Below are 21,368 nucleotides of genomic sequence, written 5' to 3'. Positions count from 1 at the left end.
GCGTTGGGACAAAAGTGGTCGTCCAGAGCTATTTTTGGAAAGGCAGCGTTTACATAAAAAGCTTGTTGATACAAACGTTAAAGAGACCGGTATTTTAAATCAGCTTTAGCACTGGGCCAGGCACGTGCACAGACATTTTTGGGGGCAGGTGCTCAAGCCAAAAAAAGGGCACCCATCGCCAAAATTATTAATAAAATAAAAAATGAAAAAACACAGTAGGATATTTAACTTATATATAAAGTTAGTGGGGGACTGCGTTCGCGCTCTTCCCTGATTTCTGTGGTGGCAAAGATAGAGCTTGTAGATTTTAGCCGACCGTATTCAATTAGTTTCTTGTTCTGTATGATTTTCATTCTGATTCGTTGTTCTTTTGCGTGCAGTTCCGATCAATTGGACGGATTCGTGGGGCAAAAAGTGGTAGTTCAGAGCTATTTTTGGATAGGCAGCGTTTGCATAAAAAGCTTGTTGATACAAACGTGAAATAGAACGCTAATTTCTGATAATGAGGGACCGCGTTCGCGCTTTCCCTTGATTTCTGTGGTGGCAAAGCAAGAGCTTGTAAAATTGAGCGAGACCGTATTCATTTTTTTCTTGTTCTGTATGATTTTCGTTCTGATTCGTCGTATTTCGATTTGAAGCTCGGATAGAACGGATTTGTGGCGTTTTTGCCTTGGAAAAAAAGTGGTCGTCCAGAGCTATTTTTGGATAGGCAGCGTTTACATAAAAAGCTTGTTGATACAAACGTTAAAGAGACCGGTATTTTAGATCAGCTTTAGCACTGGGCACATAATTAGCCGTTTGCACTATTTCTTAGGCTAATTTGACCGTTTCATGATTGAGCTATGCCAAACCTGTAAAGGGCATGCTTGTCAGGTGGATTTTTACAGTGTTTTTTCTTTTCTTTTTTGTAGATCAATTTGAAATGATCATTTTTTTCTTCTGTTTTGGTTGAACCAAGTGGTTTTTTTTCGTTTTTTTTTCTTATTTTCAGGCAAATGTCGGCGTGGTCGTTTTGATGTTGCAGAATAGCGGCGTTTGCGTTCGGTGAGGTTTGTGCTGGTGTGATGAGTAGACGAGTGGAGCTCACCGTGAGTTTGAACGGTGTGTGATTCGGTGTCTCTGTTCGGCGGTGCCTCTACACCTCATACTTACCTGGCAGGGGCGAGACCATGATCAAGAAGGTGGTTCACCCAGGGCGAGGCTCAGCCATTGCACTCCGGTTGTGCTGACCGCTGCGAATTCCCCAAATGTGGGAATCTCGACTGCATAATTTCTGATAGTGGGGGACTGCGTTCGCGCTCTCCCCTGATTTCTGTGGTGGCAAAAATAGAGTTTGTAGGTTTTAGCCGACCGTCGTTGTTCGATGTGCAGCTCGGATCAGGAGAACGGATTTGTGGCATTTTTGCGTTGGTATAAAAGTGGTCGTCCAGAGCTATTTTTGGAAAGGCAGCGTTTACATAAAAAGCTTGTTGATACAAACGTTAAAGAGACCGGTATTTTAAATCAGCTTTAGCACTGGGCCAGGCACGTGCACAGACATTTTTGGGGGCAGGTGCTCAAGCCAAAAAAAGGGCACCCATCGCCAAAATTATTAATAAAATAAAAAAATGAAAAAACACAGTAGGATATTTAACTTATATATAAAGTTAGTGGGGGACTGCGTTCGCGCTCTCCCCTGATTTCTGTGGTGGCAAAAATAGAGTTTGTAGATTTTGTTCGATGTGCAGCTCGGATCAGGCATTTTTGCGTTGGGACAAAAGTGGTCGTCCAGAGCTATTTTTGGAAAGGCAGCGTTTACATAAAAAGCTTGTTGATACAAACGTTAAAGAGACCGGTATTTTAAATCAGCTTTAGCACTGGGCCAGGCACGTGCACAGACATTTTTGGGGGCAGGTGCTCAAGCCAAAAAAAGGGCACCCATCGCCAAAATTATTAATAAAATAAAAAATGAAAAAACACAGTAGGATATTTAACTTATATATAAAGTTAGTGGGGGACTGCGTTCGCGCTCTTCCCTGATTTCTGTGGTGGCAAAGATAGAGCTTGTAGATTTTAGCCGACCGTATTCAATTAGTTTCTTGTTCTGTATGATTTTCATTCTGATTCGTTGTTCTTTTGCGTGCAGTTCCGATCAATTGGACGGATTCGTGGGGCAAAAAGTGGTAGTTCAGAGCTATTTTTGGATAGGCAGCGTTTGCATAAAAAGCTTGTTGATACAAACGTGAAATAGAACGCTAATTTCTGATAATGAGGGACCGCGTTCGCGCTTTCCCTTGATTTCTGTGGTGGCAAAGCAAGAGCTTGTAAAATTGAGCGAGACCGTATTCATTTTTTTCTTGTTCTGTATGATTTTCGTTCTGATTCGTCGTATTTCGATTTGAAGCTCGGATAGAACGGATTTGTGGCGTTTTTGCCTTGGAAAAAAAGTGGTCGTCCAGAGCTATTTTTGGATAGGCAGCGTTTACATAAAAAGCTTGTTGATACAAACGTTAAAGAGACCGGTATTTTAGATCAGCTTTAGCACTGGGCACATAATTAGCCGTTTGCACTATTTCTTAGGCTAATTTGACCGTTTCATGATTGAGCTATGCCAAACCTGTAAAGGGCATGCTTGTCAGGTGGATTTTTACAGTGTTTTTTCTTTTCTTTTTTGTAGATCAATTTGAAATGATCATTTTTTTCTTCTGTTTTGGTTGAACCAAGTGTTTTTTTTTTTTTTTTCTTCTTATTTTCAGGCAAATGTCGGCGTGGTCGTTTTGATGTTGCAGAATAGCGGCGTTTGCGTTCGGTGAGGTTTGTGCTGGTGTGATGAGTAGACGAGTGGAGCTCACCGTGAGTTTGAACGGTGTGTGATTCGGTGTCTCTGTTCGGCGGTGCCTCTACACCTCATACTTACCTGGCAGGGGCGAGACCATGATCAAGAAGGTGGTTCACCCAGGGCGAGGCTCGGCCATTGCACTCCGGTTGTGCTGACCGCTGCGAATTCCCCAAATGTGGGAATCTCGACTGCATAATTTCTGATAGTGGGGGACTGCGTTCGCGCTCTCCCCTGATTTCTGTGGTGGCAAAAATAGAGTTTGTAGGTTTTAGCCGACCGTCGTTGTTCGATGTGCAGCTCGGATCAGGAGAACGGATTTGTGGCATTTTTGCGTTGGGACAAAAGTGGTCGTCCAGAGCTATTTTTGGAAAGGCAGCATAACATAAAAGGCAGCTTACATAGAAAGCTTGTTGATACAAACGTTAAAGAGACCGGTATTTTAAATCAGCTTTAGCACTGGGCCAGGCACGTGCACAGACATTTTTGGGGGCAGGTGCTCAAGCCAAATAAAGAGCACCCATCGCCAAAATTATTAATGAAATAAAAATTGAAAAAACACAGTAGGATATTTAACTTATATATAAAGTTAGTGGGGGACTGCGTTCGCGCTCTCCCCTGATTTCTGTGGTGGCAAAGATAGAGCTTGTAGATTTTAGCCGACCGTATTCAATTAGTTTCTTGTTCTGTATGATTTTCATTCTGATTCGTTGTTCTTTTGCGTGCAGTTCCTATCAATTGGACGGATTCGTGGGGAAAAAAGTGGTCGTTCAGAGCTATTTTTGGATAGGCAGCGTTTACATAAAAAGCTTGTTGATACAAACGTGAAATAGAACGCTAATTTCTGATAATGAGGGACCGCGTTCGCGCTTTCCCTTGATTTCTGTGGTGGCAAAGCAAGAGCTTGTAAAATTGAGCGAGACCGTATTCATTTTGTTTCTTGTTCTGTATGATTTTCATTCTGATTCGTCGTATTTCGATTTGCAGCTCGGATCAAGAACGGATTTGTGGCGTTTTTGCCTTGGAAAAAAAGTGGTCGTCCAGAGCTATTTTTGGATAGGCAGCGTTTACATAAAAAGCTTGTTGATACAAACGTTAAAGAGACCGGTATTTTAGATCAGCTTTAGCACTGGGCACATAATTAGCCGTTTGCACTATTTCTTAGGCTAATTTGACCGTTTTATGATTGAGCTATGCCAAACCTGTAAAGGGCATGCTTGTCAGGTGGATTTTTACAGTGTTTTCTTTTTTCTTTTTTGTAGATCAATTTGAAATGATCATTTTTTTCTTCTGTTTTGGTTGAACCAAGTGGTTTTTTTTTCTTATTTTCAGGCAAATGTCGGCGTGGTCGTTTTGATGTTGCAGAATAGCGGCGTTTTGTGCTGGTGTGATGAGTAGACGAGTGGAGCTCACCGTGAGTTTGAACGGGGTGTGATTCGGTGTCTCTGTTCGGCGGTGCCTCTACACCTCATACTTACCTGGCAGGGGCGAGACCATGATCAAGAAGGTGGTTCACCTAGGGCGAGGCTCAGCCATTGCACTCCGGTTGTGCTGACCGCTGCGAATTCCCCAAATGTGGGAATCTCGACTGCATAATTTCTGATAGTGGGGGACTGCGTTCGCGCTCTCCCCTGATTTCTGTGGTGGCAAAAATAGAGTTTGTAGGTTTTAGCCGACCGTCGTTGTTCGATATGCAGCTCGGATCAGGAGAACGGATTTGTGGCATTTTTGCGTTGGGACAAAAGTGGTCGTCCAGAGCTATTTTTGGAAAGGCAGCATAACATAAAAGGCAGCTTACATAAAAAGCTTGTTGATACAAACGTTAAAGAGACCGGTATTTTAAATCAGCTTTAGCACTGGGCCAGGTACGTGCACAGACATTTTTGGGGGCAGGTGCTCAAGCCAAAAAAAGGGCACACATCGCCAAAATTATTAATAAAATAAAAAATGAAAAAACACAGTAGGATATTTAACTTATATATAAAGTTAGTGGGGGACTGCGTTCGCGCTCTTCCCTGATTTCTGTGGTGGCAAAGATAGAGCTTGTAGATTTTAGCCGACCGTATTCAATTAGTTTCTTGTTCTGTATGATTTTCATTCTGATTCGTTGTTCTTTTGCGTGCAGTTCCGATCAATTGGACGGATTCGTGGGTCAAAAAGTGGTAGTTCAGAGCTTTTTTTGGATAGGCAGCGTTTGCATAAAAAGCTTGTTGATACAAACGTGAAATAGAACGCTAATTTCTGATAATGAGGGACCACGTTCGCGCTTTCCCTTGATTTCTGTGGTGGCAAAGCAAGAGCTTGTAAAATTGAGCGAGACCGTATTCATTTTTTTCTTGTTCTGTATGATTTTCGTTCTGATTCGTCGTATTTCGATTTGAAGCTCGGATAGAACGGATTTGTGGCGTTTTTGCCTTGGAAAAAAAGTGGTCGTCCAGAGCTATTTTTGGATAGGCAGCGTTTACATAAAAAGCTTGTTGATACAAACGTTAAAGAGACCGGTATTTTAGATCAGCTTTAGCACTGGGCACATAATTAGCCGTTTGCACTATTTCTTAGGCTAATTTGACCGTTTCATGATTGAGCTATGCCAAACCTGTAAAGGGCATGCTTGTCAGGTGGATTTTTACAGTGGTTTTTTTTTTCTTTTTTGTAGATCAATTTGAAATGATCTTTTTTTTCTTCTGTTTTGGTTGAACCAAGTGTTTTTTTTTTCTTTTTCTTATTTTCAGGCAAATGTCGGCGTGGTCGTTTTGATGTTGCAGAATAGCGGCGTTTGCGTTCGGTGAGGTTTGTGCTGGTGTGATGAGTAGACGAGTGGAGCTCACCGTGAGTTTGAACGGTGTGTGATTCGGTGTCTCTGTTCGGCGGTGCCTCTACACCTCATACTTACCTGGCAGGGGCGAGACCATGATCAAGAAGGTGGTTCACCCAGGGCGAGGCTCAGCCATTGCACTCCGGTTGTGCTGACCGCTGCGAATTCCCCAAATGTGGGAATATCGACTGCATAATTTCTGATAGTGGGGGACTGCGTTCGCGCTCTCCCCTGATTTCTGTGGTGGCAAAAATAGAGTTTGTAGGTTTTGTTCGATGTGCAGCTCGGATCAGGCATTTTTGCGTTGGGACAAAAGTGGTCGTCCAGAGCTATTTTTGGAAAGGCAGCGTTTACATAAAAGCTTGTTGATACAAACGTTAAAGAGACCGGTATTTTAAATCAGCTTTAGCACTGGGCCAGGCACGTGCACAGACATTTTTGGGGGCAGGTGCTCAAGCCAAAAAAAGGGCACCCATCGCCAAAATTATTAATAAAATAAAACATGAAAAAACACAGTAGGATATTTAACTTATATATAAAGTTAGTGGGGGACTGCGTTCGCGCTCTTCCCTGATTTCTGTGGTGGCAAAGATAGAGCTTGTAGATTTTAGCCGACCGTATTCAATTAGTTTCTTGTTCTGTATGATTTTCGTTCTGATTCGTCGTATTTCGATTTGAAGCTCGGATAGAACGGATTTGTGGCGTTTTTGCCTTGGAAAAAAAGTGGTCGTCCAGAGCTATTTTTGGATAGGCAGCGTTTACATAAAAAGCTTGTTGATACAAACGTTAAAGAGACCGGTATTTTAGATCAGCTTTAGCACTGGGCACATAATTAGCCGTTTGCACTATTTCTTAGGCTAATTTGAACGTTTCATGATTGAGCTATGCCAAACCTGTAAAGGGCATGCTTGTCAGGTGGATTTTTACAGTGTTTTTTTCTTTTCTTTTTTGTAGATCAATTTGAAATGATCATTTTTTTCTTCTGTTTTGGTTGAACCAAGTGTTTTTTTTTTTTTTTCTTATTTTCAGGCAAATGTCGGCGTGGTCGTTTTGATGTTGCAGAATAGCGGCGTTTGCGTTCGGTGAGGTTTGTGCTGGTGTGATGAGTAGACGAGTGGAGCTCACCGTGAGTTTGAACGGGGTGTGATTCGGTGTCTCTGTTCGGCGGTGCCTCTACACCTCATACTTACCTGGCAGGGGCGAGACCATGATCAAGAAGGTGGTTCACCCAGAGCGAGGCTCAGCCATTGCACTCCGGTTGTGCTGACCGCTGCGAATTCCCCAAATGTGGGAATCTCGACTGCATAATTTCTGATAGTGGGGGACTGCGTTCGCGCTCTCCCCTGATTTCTGTGGTGGCAAAAATAGAGTTTGTAGGTTTTAGCCGACCGTCGTTGTTCGATGTGCAGCTCGGATCAGGAGAACGGATTTGTGGCATTTTTGCGTTGGGACAAAAGTGGCCGTCCAGAGCTATTTTTGGAAAGGCAGCATAACATAAAAGGCAGCTTACATAAAAAGCTTGTTGATACAAACGTTAAAGAGACCGGTATTTTAACTCAGCTTTAGCACTGGGCCAGGCACGTGCACAGATATTTTTTGGGGCAGGTGCTCAAGCCAAAAAAAAACACAGTGATCCGAGCTTCAAATCGAAATACGACGAATCAGAACGAAAATCATACAGAACAAGAAACAAAATGAATACGGTCTCGCTCAATTTTACAAGCTCTTGCTTTGCCACCACAGAAATCAATGGAAAGCGCGAACGCGGTCCCTCATTATCAGAAATTAGCGTTCTATTTCACGTTTGTATCAACAAGCTTTTTATGTAAACGCTGCCTATCCAAAAATAGCTCTGAACGACCACTTTTTTCCCCACGAATCCGTCCAATTGATCGGAACTGCACGCAAAAGAACAACGAATCAGAATGAAAATCCCCCAAAAATGTCTGTGCACGTGCCTGGCCCAGTGCTAAAGCTGATCTAAAATACCGGTCTCTTTAACGTTTGTATCAACAAGCTTTTTATGTAAGCTGCCTTTTATGTTATGCTGCCTTTCCAAAAATAGCTCTGGACGACCACTTTTCTTCTAAGGCAAAAACGCCACAAATCCGTTCTACACTGTAAGCCCGGATGAGTTCAACCTACTTAAAAAATTTGGGGAAACCGCTTGCCTTAAAAAAGTTAAGTAATTTATAATGAAAACTTGAGTTAGCATAACTTAAATCATTAAGTTATTACATCTAAAAGGCAAGTTGATTAAACTTTATTTTTTTTGTTATACCAACTGGTTTCCCCAATAATTCTACTTATTATCTTGAGCTCAATGGACAAAAATATTGATTTCTTCTTAGTTTTCATGTTAATTACGTTTTAAATATCAATTAGAAATGTTTATAGAAAAACAGACAGAATAATAACATTCTTTTTCTTTATTTCACTTCAGAAGTATTTACTTAAAATACAACATGTCAATAAAACATCTTAAAAACTGTACAAGCTGTATATAAAGTTCTGATGAAACACAAACAGCTCTTCACAGTAACCATGAACCTGTACTCAGTTTCACACAGCAAGCTGATTTCTTAACGTTTGGCTGCAGCTCTCTAAAACAAAAAAAACAAAAAACAAGAAACAGAAGTATTAATATCAACATTAATACCATTCATTTAAGGAATAAAATAAAGCAAGCCAGCACACTCTTTGCTTCGTATGAAGGCTAGCATGCTAGCATGTAGCCTAAACACGGGGAAATAAAGCAGCGCTGTTTGATTATTTATTTAGTGTCAACATTAAGATCATTTATTTGAAACAAAATTGTTAAGTAAAGTACAACACTTACCAAAATTAGACGGAAGATGAAAAAGTCCCATCAGACTGGTGTACATGCTACTCAAAAATAGCATAATGAGAAAGAAAATGTTCGTCCATTTAGTTCAACAAAGGTTCCACTTCACAAAAGACAAGTTTACTTTTGCAAAAAGCCTTAAATGAAAAGTAAAAAGTAATTTGCAACAATAGGATAATAAAGTTAAAACAAATGGCTACCCGAACACAAGAAAATCATTTTTGCCTGATTCACCAACAGCAAGCTGAAAAAAGGCGTTTTTATGTTTAATTACCTTAATTTAACTTCTTTAAGTTAATCTGATAGAAAAGTCTTTTTTTTTTTTGGTTTAGTGAACTTAAATCTTTTAGCACATTTAAATGTGTACTCAAATGAGTACAATGTACTCTGCATTTTATAGTAGAGCAAAAATACTTAAATATTTTATGTATGTTGTACTAAAAATGTTTGATTACACTGTAAAAAGGACACTGTGAAATGTACAGTAACTTGCTGGCAGCAATTAGCCGGTAAGTTGCTGTAATACATTTTACAGTACGCATACTGCAAATTTAATTACAGTAACTATAAAATACTGTAATATTTATTACAGTAATAATCACAGTACGGTAGCTCTTATTACAGTAATTTCACATTACTGTAACCTATTACAGCAGTAATGCAGTCTTTTAATTACAGCAAATATCAGACTACTTTAAAGACATTACAGCATTTAACACTAAAATAATATTCGAAAAATAACTATACATTGTAAAAATTAAGACACTGCATTTGTAACAAAAATCATTTATTGAATTTCAACATTTTAAAACATGTTTTTGAAAATACATAGATAATTAAATAAATACATTCATATTTTTGTAAACACTGCTGTTTTGAACAAAACCATAAAAATGTGCAAGTGCTTTGTTTTACATTTGCTGGAATCCACATCTTGGGCTAAAGTTTTCTTTCCTGCACTGTAAAGATAAAACAAGGAATTACTGTTACTGCTGTAGAAATTTATATACAAGACTGGAGACTATGACAGTTTTGTTAATTCCTAACCTCTCATTAGAGATATTACATTAATAAACACATTCTGCTATTAAAAATGTGCTGTTTAAAATTCTTACCTGTTTTGGTAATGTTATGCACGCTGGCTCTCTAGTGTATCACTTTTGGCTAGACCATTAGCTAGTTGTTTATCAACTGGCCGATTAGTTCTATGTTTAGCGAGCTAGCTCGCTTTCTGTCTTAATAGCGTTTTAAAAGAGTAGGTGACTATTATCAAGTAATTCTAATTTCTGTACCTGTTACTGATGATATAAAGATGTCTTTCTGTCTGAGTGATAAAAAAACTAATATTTTTGTTAGATATAATGCAAACTGTACTATTACCAAAGACGGATTATTGTTTAAACTGACAGAAAAGAACAATCCCGCTTAAACTTACTGTATTGTGATTCACAGCAGAAATATGCTTACTGTAAAATTCGTTCACCACTGAAACTTGACCATGATCCTTTGCAGATCTACAGTAAAATGCTGTGTACAGGTTCTACAGTAAGAATTTTATCATTCTACAGTAGTAATACTGTAAAAACTACAGAAATTTGTTACAGTGTATATATTTATTCATACATACATACATACACTCACACACAAAGACACACACTGATGTGCCAAAAGTCACGATACTATTTCTTGTCCCAAGACTTATGGTACGTGTGTATATATGTAATACATGGGAAGTATTTAGAATTTTGTTAGTGAGTAATTTGAAAGAGTTTCTAATATTTTATAGATAGTGTCTTTTTTCCTTACTGATGCCTTTTTTTGTGTATTCAGATTTGTGTACTTTCTTTTGTAGGTCTACCTTGGACCAAGTACTGGTGGTGCAGCTCTCATGCAGTGTAGATTCTGTAAATTGACGAGCCACAGTTGTAATTTGCTGCTGAAACACTACAGACTCAGACACTGGCAACCAGGGCGACGTTTACGATTATTGTGCTTATATCCAGAGTGTGTTTGCACATTTAAGACCCCTGGTGCTTTGAAAACTCATCTCCACAGAGCTCATTCAAATGCAAGCAAAAGGAGAGAGCAAGCCACTTTTCATTGTGAACTGTGCGATTACAGGAATCTTTGCACTGAAGACACATTCATCTGGCATTTGAAAAAGAACATGGACATGACTGTGATCAATGCAAAAATGGAAAATACATTCTCACTCAGGAGAAAAGAAATAATCAATGAGCAGCCTCTTGTCTCTGTTGTAAAAGAAAGGTGGCCCTGCCTTTTTTTGGAAGAGCAAGTAAGTGTCCCTTTAGATTTACCTGTCTGATCTTGAGTGCAAATATCCCATTGTGTTGTAATAGGTAATTGCAATATTGTACTAATACTGTAAATGTGCATTTTTCCTCTCCCTCTCTTTATTTCTCCTTCTCTCTCTCCCGCCCTTCAGATTTTTGCTGAATTCCAAAGGATCACCTGTACGGACCTCAAAACTGCTTTCATGACCTCTCATACCAACACACTAATCAAAATGTACCGTGCAAAGAGCAGAGACTTTGGAGATGAGATGAGAATTCTCCTAGACAAACTTGATGACCAGGTGATTATGGGTAGATATGATTCAAAGTGTATTTGGATATACACTAATCAGGCATAACATTTGGAACACCTGTGGTCATAATTTGTTGGTTCCCCTTTTGCTGACTCATCAAGGCATGGATCAACACCTTTTTATCAGAACCAGAATTAACTTCTTCAGCAATTTTAGCTACAGTACTTTGTTTGTAGGATCGGACCACATGGGCCAGCCTTCGCTCACTACTTGAATCAAGGGCCAAATTATGATGGCTAGACGTCAGATCATCTCCAAAACTGCAGCTCTTGTGGGGTGTTCCTGGTCTGCATCTCTCAAAAGTTGTCCAAGGAAGGAATGGTGGTAAACCAGTGACAGGGTCATGGGCAGAAAAAGCTCATTGATGCATGTGGGGAGTGAAGGCTGGATCCAACAGAAGAAGTTCATGCTGGATCCAAACTGCGGAAGACGTTCATGCTGGTTCTGATAGAAAGGTGTTGGTCCATACCTTGATGAGTCAGGGCTGATTTGGCAGCAAAGGGGGAACCAACAAATTATGACCACACGTGTTCCAAATGTTATGCCTGATCAGTGTACACTGTATATTTGGCAATATATTCATTATCTGCTTTGTTATGGTTATTGTGTGTTTGCCTTAAAATATAGAGAAAATAAATACATAAAGATTAATGAAAACAAAAAGTATTAAGGCTCTATAGCAGTGATATTCAACAGACTTTTTCTAAATAAATTTGGGCAGTTTCATTTTGTCCATTCATCATGAAATCAAAATGGAGATACAAGGTTGTTTTGACAGCAGCAATTTGGTGTACCTAATATTTTTTTTTTTTTCCACATAGGAGGGCTACAGCTCTAAAGGGACTGCCAGTGTATCTAAGGGAGCATGAGCCAGTATCAAAGATCTGCCTGGTGAGTTTTCAGCAATATAATATGATAGCTCTTGTGAGTTTCTGTAAGTAAAACCACACAGTCGTGAATTTTGAGTGTGCATCTATGGCAGCGTATTTCAGACTTTATTAAACTTCAAATAAAAAATTTCAAATTCCAAATTCAATTGTGTATTTACAATTGCATTTCTAGTGTGAGTGCATTATTAAGCTGATAATTCAAATTCAAATGCAAAATTTGTATTAGCATTTACATTTCTGTGCATAATGGCTTCTTTCCTGTGATGGACTGGTGGACTGTCCAGGGTGTTTTCTGCCTTCCTGCTGCCTGCTCAGAGGAGCACTGGTCTTGAATTAACACTGACCGGCACGTACCAGGGGCTTTTCTTGCACATCCATTAAAAATAGTTGTCAGTTGTTAACAAGCTATTTTGTGTGTATTGTTTTTTCCTTTTATATATCAATCAGATCATTAAGACAATACATTGAAATGTGAAAAGCACTTTTCCATATAAACTTTAGCAGCCATTATGCACAAAAATACAAATATAAATACACATTTTACATTTGAATTCTGCACTCACATTGTAAATACACAACACAATTGAATTAGAATTTTTAATTTTGCATTTTAATATTCAAATTTACTTTATAATTTGAATGAAGTCCAGAATATGTTGCCCATCATTTAAGACATAATTCAAATTGAAAATGTGCATTTGCATTTTTGTGTATATTGCCTGGAAAAATGTAATAAGGAAAAGCAAATTGTGTTTTCATTGTCTTAATAGTTGAAATAGTCATCCATTTTGTTTTGCAGTTCCTCATTGTAGCGCTGTAGGTCTGCCAAAATTAAAACGTGTTTGCAACCCTGTGTGCTATTGCATCTTCACTGTCAAAAAGGCTTTCTGTCAATCAAATGCTATGGGTGGGATGTCAAGAGGGACTTTATGTGGGATGTGTATTAAAGGAAGTGACAAAAGGCATGTGCAGGACAGTGTTCCTTTAGGACCAGGGTTAGAAAACACTGGGCTCATGCCTAGTGACCCTGCATCTCCTTAATGGGAATATCCATCATTGGTTGTCCAGCTCTTCGGACAGTCCTCTGCCTGAGGCCGGTTACAATATTACTAAAATTTGGTGCTTGTGCAGCCACAAGCTCTCCTGGTCAGTCAAGAATGACTTCTGCTTAAGGTTTGGTCACTGTTGTTCCCCTTCCCTGTAAACAAATAATGCTTTTTCTTTGCAAACTGGTCAATCCTCTACAAAAACTTCAAATGGCATCAAATGCTACAACTGACGATAAGAAAAGTAAATTCCTTTAATAAGTAAAAAAAACCTCTTATGACAAGAATATCATAATATGGAACCTGTTCTTTACTATAGATATATTTCAGTACAATGTACTCTAAGCCCTGCAAAATTTTAACACATACACAATGATTTAGCTTAGAATATTCAAAAACAAATATATTGACTCCCTTTTTCTTTTTTCAACTTAGGCTACTGTTCCAGAGGAGTCTTGCACAAGAGGAGAAAAAATGATCATTGTTGAAGTGATGGAGAATGACCTTGCTCAGTCAACACCACAGACACCTGTAAACCTGGTCACTGTCATTGAGGAAACGGTGGTAATGGAAAACCTTTATGACTTCATCACAGCCTTCATGATTCTTTTTGGGCTGTTGTATGCACTGAACATGGAATATCCAAAGGGACTAAAATACACATTTAAGGCAGTGCAGAACATCTTTGTCGGACTAGGAGACAGGTGCACCAATAGAGTTCAGTGCCTAAAGAATAAACTCTTCAAGCTGTAGACAGCCAAAGTATTGCTTTCAGTTGGTGGGTGTTTTACCCTCGTTATTCATTGTAAAGTCCCTTCAAGAATTAAGAAAAGTTTTGGAGAACTTTTGTTGTGTTTCTGCGTTGGTTACTTTGGAACTGCTAATTTTGGTTTCTTTTTATGGTGGGATTGAAGGATTGATGGAAAGAGAAGGTTCTTGCCATGGTTGGTGTTAGGTTTATGTATCCTTAATGCATCAGCTGAGGCTGTGAGATTAATAAAACAAATCTTGTTTCTTCTAAAGTTTAAAGCCTCCTCCATTTCTTTACACCTCACACACCAGCTGTAATCTTTAAATTTTATAGCAAAACTTGATATTTCTTAGTACTGATTTACAATTAATAATTTTTAGCCAACTCAACTTAAGAAAGCTTTGTTTATTAGGCGAGAATGTAAGGCTTACATTAACTACATTTTCTTTGTTTGGTAAACAAAAGAAAAGTCATTGCAACTCAAAGAGTTTTGCTCAAGACTACTTGTAGTTCATAGTACAATAAATGTTTTCAAGTTTGCTCAACTTAATATGTATTTTAATATTGACAAGAAAATGTCAGTCAGTTTAACAAATGTGCAAAAGTTGAGTAGAAAGTTTTTTTTTTGTTTACTCAACTAAATATGTCTTTTAGTGTTGACAAAAAAAAGTCAGTCAGTATAACAAATAATTTCTAAAAGTTGAGTCAACCAAAAAAAATATGGGGAAATTCTGTACCAATTTTTTTTTTCGTTGTGCAAGCAAAAAAATTTTTACAGTGAGTGCAGCTCTTTATTGTGTTAATCAGTAGTTTAATAAACATCTTACACATATATGAGGGGAAAAGTTTTCTATTATATTTCATCTCACACCCTTCTCACTTTTATTTACTAACCTCATTTCTGCTTTTAAATTGCAATAAAAAATAATTAACTTTGTTCATGCTTTTAAAATCTTTATTTAACTAATAAAAGTAGAAAGAAAAAAAATACAATTTGTTACTGAACAACTTCATTGTAGTTTGTACAGTGGGTAGAAGAAGGTACGTCCACAGAAACAAACATTAATGTGAAACAAAACATAAAACATTGCTGATGGGAAGTGAATTTGGAACCAGAAACATTTTTGTTTTTGCTGTAAGAAGTAAAATGGCATAAATCATTATTTGGGAATAAAATATTGAAGGAACTGAGTTTTTTTTTTAAGAAAGGCTTTTAGTGAAGGGTAGCTTTGCTTAAAGAAATTCAAAACAAAGGAAACTATGACCATAATGAACACGTTCCTCAGACTGGTGACGGTCCGCTTATTACCTGGGGGCAACCAGAAACCAAAGCAAATCCATGAAATTACCTACCATGTCCCCACAACAAGCTACATTAAATGATCTGGCAGATGCACCAAATGTTTCAGCTTGGAGGAAACTATGCCAGAGTCTTCTTACACAGATAATCCTCTATAACAGAAGCTTCAGTCACTTCTGTCAACATACAGAACCCAGAACAGAGCTCCACCTCACTCAGAAATATACCAGAGCCTCTCCAAACTTAAAAAATCACTCACCAACTTTACCAGACTAGAAATACGAGGGAAGAGACATGTAGGCATTAGGTGTTTCCAAAAACCCTTTTGTGTTTGGCAGAACTATAGTAACCAGCAAAATAAGAGGGTCAGACCAAATATCCAGAGCATTTAACATCAACCAAACCGAAACACATAGCCACTCTGCCAAATGATGAACTTAAACTCAGAGATGGAGATTATGGATGCCCATCAGCAGTATTCTGTACAAAATTGGATTAGATTGTCTTGTGTTTTATTATTTCTAGATGCAAAAAAGAAAAATGTGACATCTGAATCTTCTGAAGAAAGCCAGCCGAAATCAGGCATGTTTATTATCCTTTTATTTCTTTGCATCTTTTTTTCTGAGTGTCAGGTTTATTAGGTTTAAAGCTTAATGTGGTTTAATGTAGTAAAAGAAGGAGACAGGAGCACTAAACTTCTCTTCATTATTACTGCTCATAAGTTCCTCCACTAATCACATTCCTCACTCGCTGTTTTACTACAATAAGTCACACAAAGTTTTGTTCGGTTGGCCTGAGACGCTTTTACCGCCTCGTATCAAACAGTTCATCTCATTGAAGGAGCTTTGAAAAGGTCAGCAATTTGGGCCAAAGTTCAATCAGGTGAACTTTAAGCGCAGTGGCAATCTAAGCAGCACCACCACACTCCATAGAAAACAACGGCTGCTGGTTCTATAGGCCACTGATTCCCTTTTTCCTCGTCTAATCTGGTACCACAGAATACTGGGTTTTTCAGCTCGAACCGTGACGTCTGTGGGCGTGTCAGAGTGTCGAGGTTTGGGTGCTTTTACATGAGAAGCTGTAAAACTGCTGTGCTGATGTCTCGTATGGAGCTTAATGCTGCACTTCCATCTTTTAAAGTTTTTATTAAATTCAGATTCGCTGATATTTTCAGTGAGATGAACTGTGTGATCTGACGTGGTAAACGTGACCCGGACTGAACGAACAACGTTTAAAGTGAAAAATAAAGCGTAACGTGGCTTGTTGTACTGAAACACTGAATGATGAATTTGGGCATTACAGAGGGTCTTATAACCAGTACAGAGCTCTTATAACCAGTACAGAGCACTTATGATATATGATATAAAGCTGAAACTGTACTTTAAGACATGTGTAATAAATATCTCTTGTTTTAATTTAGATTAATAAAACATTTACATAAAAGATGTTTTGTTGAATCTAAATACAAATTAAAACATAAACAGCAAATAAACTTCTGCCAATAGTAAAGCATAATTACGGTTTATATACGGATTTAAAATAATAAAATAATTAAGCTAATAATTTAGTTTTCTGGAATGTTAAATACAGTAAATAAACAGTATTTTTTTTTACATTTGCAGAAGTGTCTTTGCTGTAAAGGAAGTTTTCATTTTCATTAGAAGATAATGTTCATGTATATTCTTTTTCACTAAGTTGGTGTAAAGTTCTGGGTAAGACCTTATTAACAGTGGCACTATATCATTGGGTACCTACTTTTGGTTTCAGAGCACAAAACGTAGTTTAGAATTGAAGTTAAAACATCAGATACACTCATAAGGCAACTGTTCCTATTTACATTCACTGTAAACACTGTACAGAGTATATTTCACTTTATTTCACCTTGATCTTTAATTACTTTAATTTAACCAAATTTCTAGCACAGAATTTTTCTCCCGTCTCACTCTCCGTTTTCTCCTTCTGAAAAGCGTAAGCCTCTAGCTCAGTTTGTTCCTCTTTCAGCTGGATAACAGGGACCAAAGGAAAGCCACCGTCGATCTCAGCCTCACCTACAGCACCCACGTTCCTGAGAAATCCTTCTATCAGCTCTGGGCAGTTCAGGTTGTCTTCCGGCTCCCAGGTGTTTTCAGCACTGAACATGTGGAACAAAAAGCCTTTCGTTTTTAGATCTCTGTGAACCCTTTCCACTTCAGATAGTACTCCACTTTTCCATTGTTGACTCTTCTGCGGATGATTTTTTCAAGTGCAAACTCTTGAACAACCGCCGTCTCTTCTGCCTTCCTGTTTTTCACCTTCTGTTTTTTTCTCATGTTTTCCAGGTTATTTAGCCGGATGCTGATGGCAGTATTCCAGTATTACCAGTCCAGCTCCCTCCCGGCTCAGTCCTGTAACCTCCTGCTGCTCCGGCACCTGTTCAAACAGCCCCCGATCAGCTTGTTCATTAAGATATTTCACTAAAACATGCCATCATGGTCGCCTTTAATATCTTTGTTATGTTTGCATAACTTTTCATGAATCCATGTTTGTGTTTTTGACTAAATTCATCTGCCCATCAATTCTTACCGGTCTTATCCTAACTCTGAGAGGCACCCAATAGCATGGTACTTCCACCACCATGGTTAAAAATAACACAACGCAGAGAGAAATACCGCCGATAGAGGGCAGTACGACACCTTGCACTGAACTTGAGTTGCATTAAGATACTGGTGTAGTAATTGTACAATCATATATCATTTGAGTATTTTGCCACATATGACTATGGACACTCTTGAGCTTTGCTGATCAAAATAAATGGAATAAATGCTAGTGCTAAACAGATGTGTGTATACAGTACCAGTCAAAAGTTCATTAATTAATCTACATTGTGGAATTATGTTGCAAACAAAAATGTATATAATGTAATGAGAGAATGTTTTTATCTATGTGAAGTGAATACAGTGTATTTGATTAAAATATTAAATATGGCTGTGACGGATTAATGTTCTGCTTCCATTCGCCCCTCAATCAACTGAAAATAGGAGGAGTTTGTATAGAACTGTAAAGAAGCACAATCACCCCGTCCTTCCTTCACTTCTCACAATACAAACATGATGTTCCTGTGTTCTCTTCTTATCTTCTCATCTATGCAATGTAAGTACATCTCAGTATTTTCTATGCTGTCACAGTGCACAGTGTTTTAGTTTTACTGTATTTGTTTATTACATCACATATAACATATTTATCTGATTTGCAGGGAAGAGTTTGGCACAGTCAATAACACCACTGAATGATACATTAAATGCAGCAGTGGGTCACAGCATTGTTCTCTCTTGTAAATATGAGAGTGCAAATAATCTGCAGTGGTATCGTCAGTATCCTGGATCTACACCAGAATTTATTGTTTCTATCAGTGCATTTGGATCACAGCAGAATTCTAGCATCTCTGGTTTATCAGCTACAGTTGATGGAACAAAAAACCTTGTGAATCTGAAGATCTCCTCTGCTGCAGTATCAGATTCTGCTCTGTACTATTGTGCCATGCAGCCCACAGTAACAGGAAACTCCTCTACACTGTACAAAAACCAGTGTATACAGATAGAAGACTGAGTAACACTTGCTTTATTTTTTTAGATTCACGACAGACTTATAAAGTCATATTATTTATATTAAATACAAAGATGTTTTTTACTGACCAACTTTGTAACATTTTCAAAGTACAAAAATAATAAAATTCAGCATTTAAAATAATGGGACACACTTTATACATTTTATACACTTTATTACACTTTACAATAATTTGGAAACTGAAAATACTAAAGCTACACTGTTATAGCACATACAGAATGAGGTCTGGAAAATCTTGTTGAATTAACCATGAACCTGCTGGGAAATGATGTCACCTAGATGGCAGCACGTGTCTCTCTAAAATCTCAATATACATCTTTGCATCAGTGGTACACCACACAATGGGTGGTATGAAAGCTTAATGCTATGGGTACAGATGCACCCCCATAACATGGCAGATGTTGACTTTTGCACCTTTGCTGTAAACAGTCTAGATGTTTCTGTTTGTGTTCGACACAGAAAACTTCTGTGTTTTTACTTATAACATTTAATAGCAACATACACTTAATTTACTAATTCACTTAATTTACTAACTTAATTTACACTTCATATACTAAATTAATAACAACTCCAATTTATAGCAGCCAGTTCACCTTCTGCAAAATTTTGGGAAGTAACTCCCAGCCTATCAGCTGTGCCACCATGATGTCCTGTGGTAAAATAATATGCACATATGCTTAAAATACATACCCTATTTTTTCTTATTTTCTTTTGTTGTTCTTTCTCCTTCTACATTCAAAAACAATTGTGTACATTTGTTTTCTGTATTGTAAGATACTGAATTAATTACACATGCACTGACTGTAAAAGGTAGCACTACTACTTTCTTAAATAACATTAGTGTAGATTACTTATTTCAGACTATACTAGTGATTTTACTCATGGAAGTGTTACGACAAATCTTTTTGTCGAGAGGCCTTGAAGAAGCAGTCGGAGAATCCAGAAAGTACTCTTCAAAAACACTTTATTAAGTGTAAGAAATGATCTGTGAATATATGTCAGAGCTAAGCCGATCGGCGCTCCTTTTCTCCTGCAATCCAGATGATCGCCAGCCAAAAAGAGAGCCTTGCGTCTGAGCGCGGGTTTTTTTAAACTAAGCTAGGCTCCTCCTCCTTCACTGCTGGTGGAGCCAATGAAATGTGCTAAAAAAAGCCCAGGGCTCCGCCCCTCCCCCCCCTACGGCAGACATCTGGAGGGTCCCTAACAAGGGATCACAGTAGGCGCCATTTTGAATGCACCTACCAGACAAAGAGCCACGTGGGGAAATGCCGTACAACTTCTCACATTGAATTTACGTTTTTTTATGTTCCGAAAATCCTAACAACCCCCCTTGAAAGCATCTTAATGCTTTCACATTAACTTTTAACTTTAGGTTAGGTGTTTCTAGATTCCAGGAGAAAAGGATAGCCGTCAGCAACCCCCCAATTTAACCCCTTCTGACTTACATGGCCACTGGGCTGAATTCTTACAATAAAAGGTATCTAAAAATAAAAAGGCTGCCAGTCAAATTAAAGGAACCGTACCTATCGCAACAGCTCCTACCCCTAAACCAAACAAACAAACAAAAAATAATAAATAAAATAAAATAAGAATAGGAAAACAAAATAAAGCAATTTAAAAATAGGAAATCAAAAGCGAGAAGAAAAATAAAAACAATGGGTGCGTAGCTTCTACAGGAAGTCCGTTCAGGTTGCCCTCCACCGGATGGAGCTGCAGATATTCAGAAGGGGCCCATAGCTCCTGTTTCTCTGCATGGCTTCTACTGTCTCATGGATTCTCCCCTGTCGGTCTTACTGGAAGTCCGTTCAGGTTGCCCTCCACCGGACGGAGCTGCAGATATTCAGAAGGGGCCCATAGCTCCTGTTTCTCTGCATGGCTTCTACTGTCTCATGGATTCTCCCCTGTCGGTCTTACCTGTTTCCGCAGCGGCACAAACATTTATCCGATGAAACACAGAGAATATCCTTCCTAAAAATAGCAGAGTACCAAACATATATACATCGTAAATAATCCTGAACTAACCCCTTGCGTTTTGTAGCTAAACTATGTGTGTTGCACTTAACTAGTGTTTTCAAAGATGGTCTATGTGTCTGCGAACTATATGTTTATGTTTTTCTCTCCTAGTCTAACTAAATCCTCCCCCATCTTCTTGTTCCGTTCCGTTGACTCCACTGGACTCTTCTTCCACATAGTCGGTTTTGTCGGGCTTTCTGCTGTGTTTTGTTCTTTGTAGGCAGGTCCAGTTGGTGGCACTTCTGTCCCTTGGAGTGGGTCTTCCAGTCCCCACAGAGTCTGCCTCTGCCAGTCCTTCCAAGTCTCCTTCCTTCATCACGGTGTATGATCAGTAGTGCTGGTCCTCTCTCCTCTTGTCTGGTCGGTTTTACCTTTAATTAAGCAGAGTTAGTAGCACTTATGCTGCTCGAAGTGGGTCTTCCGGCCCACCTTCAAGGGTATCCTCCACCTCATCATCTATATGATACTTAGACAAGTCTGCCAACACCATCTGGATAACTGGTGGATCCTGCCCCCCTCTACTTCCTCTACTCACTACTTCTACTACAAATTTCTCTATTAATACCCTGATACACGGGACACCACAACAACAACATACCACTAAAATTGCCAATCCCACACACACTGACATCACCAAACTCGTAATAACTCCCTTCCATGGTCCAAACATCTTTTCTAGCCA

General features: G+C 38.6%; 1 long non-coding RNA gene and 5 other non-coding genes across 6 annotated transcripts; 5 read left to right on the top strand and 1 right to left on the bottom strand.

The window, feature by feature from the left end:
• Positions 1-1,144: 1,144 nt before the first annotated feature.
• Positions 1,145-1,308, top strand: LOC134313110 (U1 spliceosomal RNA). The gene has a single exon (XR_010012007.1). It is a non-coding gene; the product is annotated as a U1 spliceosomal RNA (small nuclear RNA).
• Positions 1,309-2,888: 1,580 nt separating this feature from the next.
• On the top strand, positions 2,889-3,052 carry LOC134313136 (U1 spliceosomal RNA). The gene has a single exon (XR_010012032.1). It is a non-coding gene; the product is annotated as a U1 spliceosomal RNA (small nuclear RNA).
• Positions 3,053-4,285: 1,233 nt separating this feature from the next.
• LOC134313127 (U1 spliceosomal RNA) lies at positions 4,286-4,449 on the top strand. The gene has a single exon (XR_010012023.1). It is a non-coding gene; the product is annotated as a U1 spliceosomal RNA (small nuclear RNA).
• A 1,251-nt stretch (positions 4,450-5,700) lies between these two features.
• LOC134313134 (U1 spliceosomal RNA) lies at positions 5,701-5,864 on the top strand. The gene has a single exon (XR_010012030.1). It is a non-coding gene; the product is annotated as a U1 spliceosomal RNA (small nuclear RNA).
• Positions 5,865-6,812: 948 nt separating this feature from the next.
• On the top strand, positions 6,813-6,976 carry LOC134313108 (U1 spliceosomal RNA). The gene has a single exon (XR_010012005.1). It is a non-coding gene; the product is annotated as a U1 spliceosomal RNA (small nuclear RNA).
• A 1,068-nt stretch (positions 6,977-8,044) lies between these two features.
• On the bottom strand, positions 8,045-8,558 carry LOC134311385 (uncharacterized). Its single transcript, XR_010011400.1, has 2 exons — positions 8,470-8,558; positions 8,045-8,233 (listed from the first exon to the last, which is right to left on the bottom strand). It is a non-coding gene; the product is annotated as an uncharacterized LOC134311385 (long non-coding RNA).
• Between the last annotated feature and the right edge of the window lie 12,810 nt (positions 8,559-21,368).

The sequence above is a fragment of the Trichomycterus rosablanca genome, chromosome 4 (assembly GCF_030014385.1).
Source record: "Trichomycterus rosablanca isolate fTriRos1 chromosome 4, fTriRos1.hap1, whole genome shotgun sequence".
NCBI lineage: Eukaryota > Metazoa > Chordata > Actinopteri > Siluriformes > Trichomycteridae > Trichomycterus > Trichomycterus rosablanca.
Note: the sequence above shows the minus strand (reverse complement) of the source record. Positions and strands in the feature narration are given on the sequence as shown.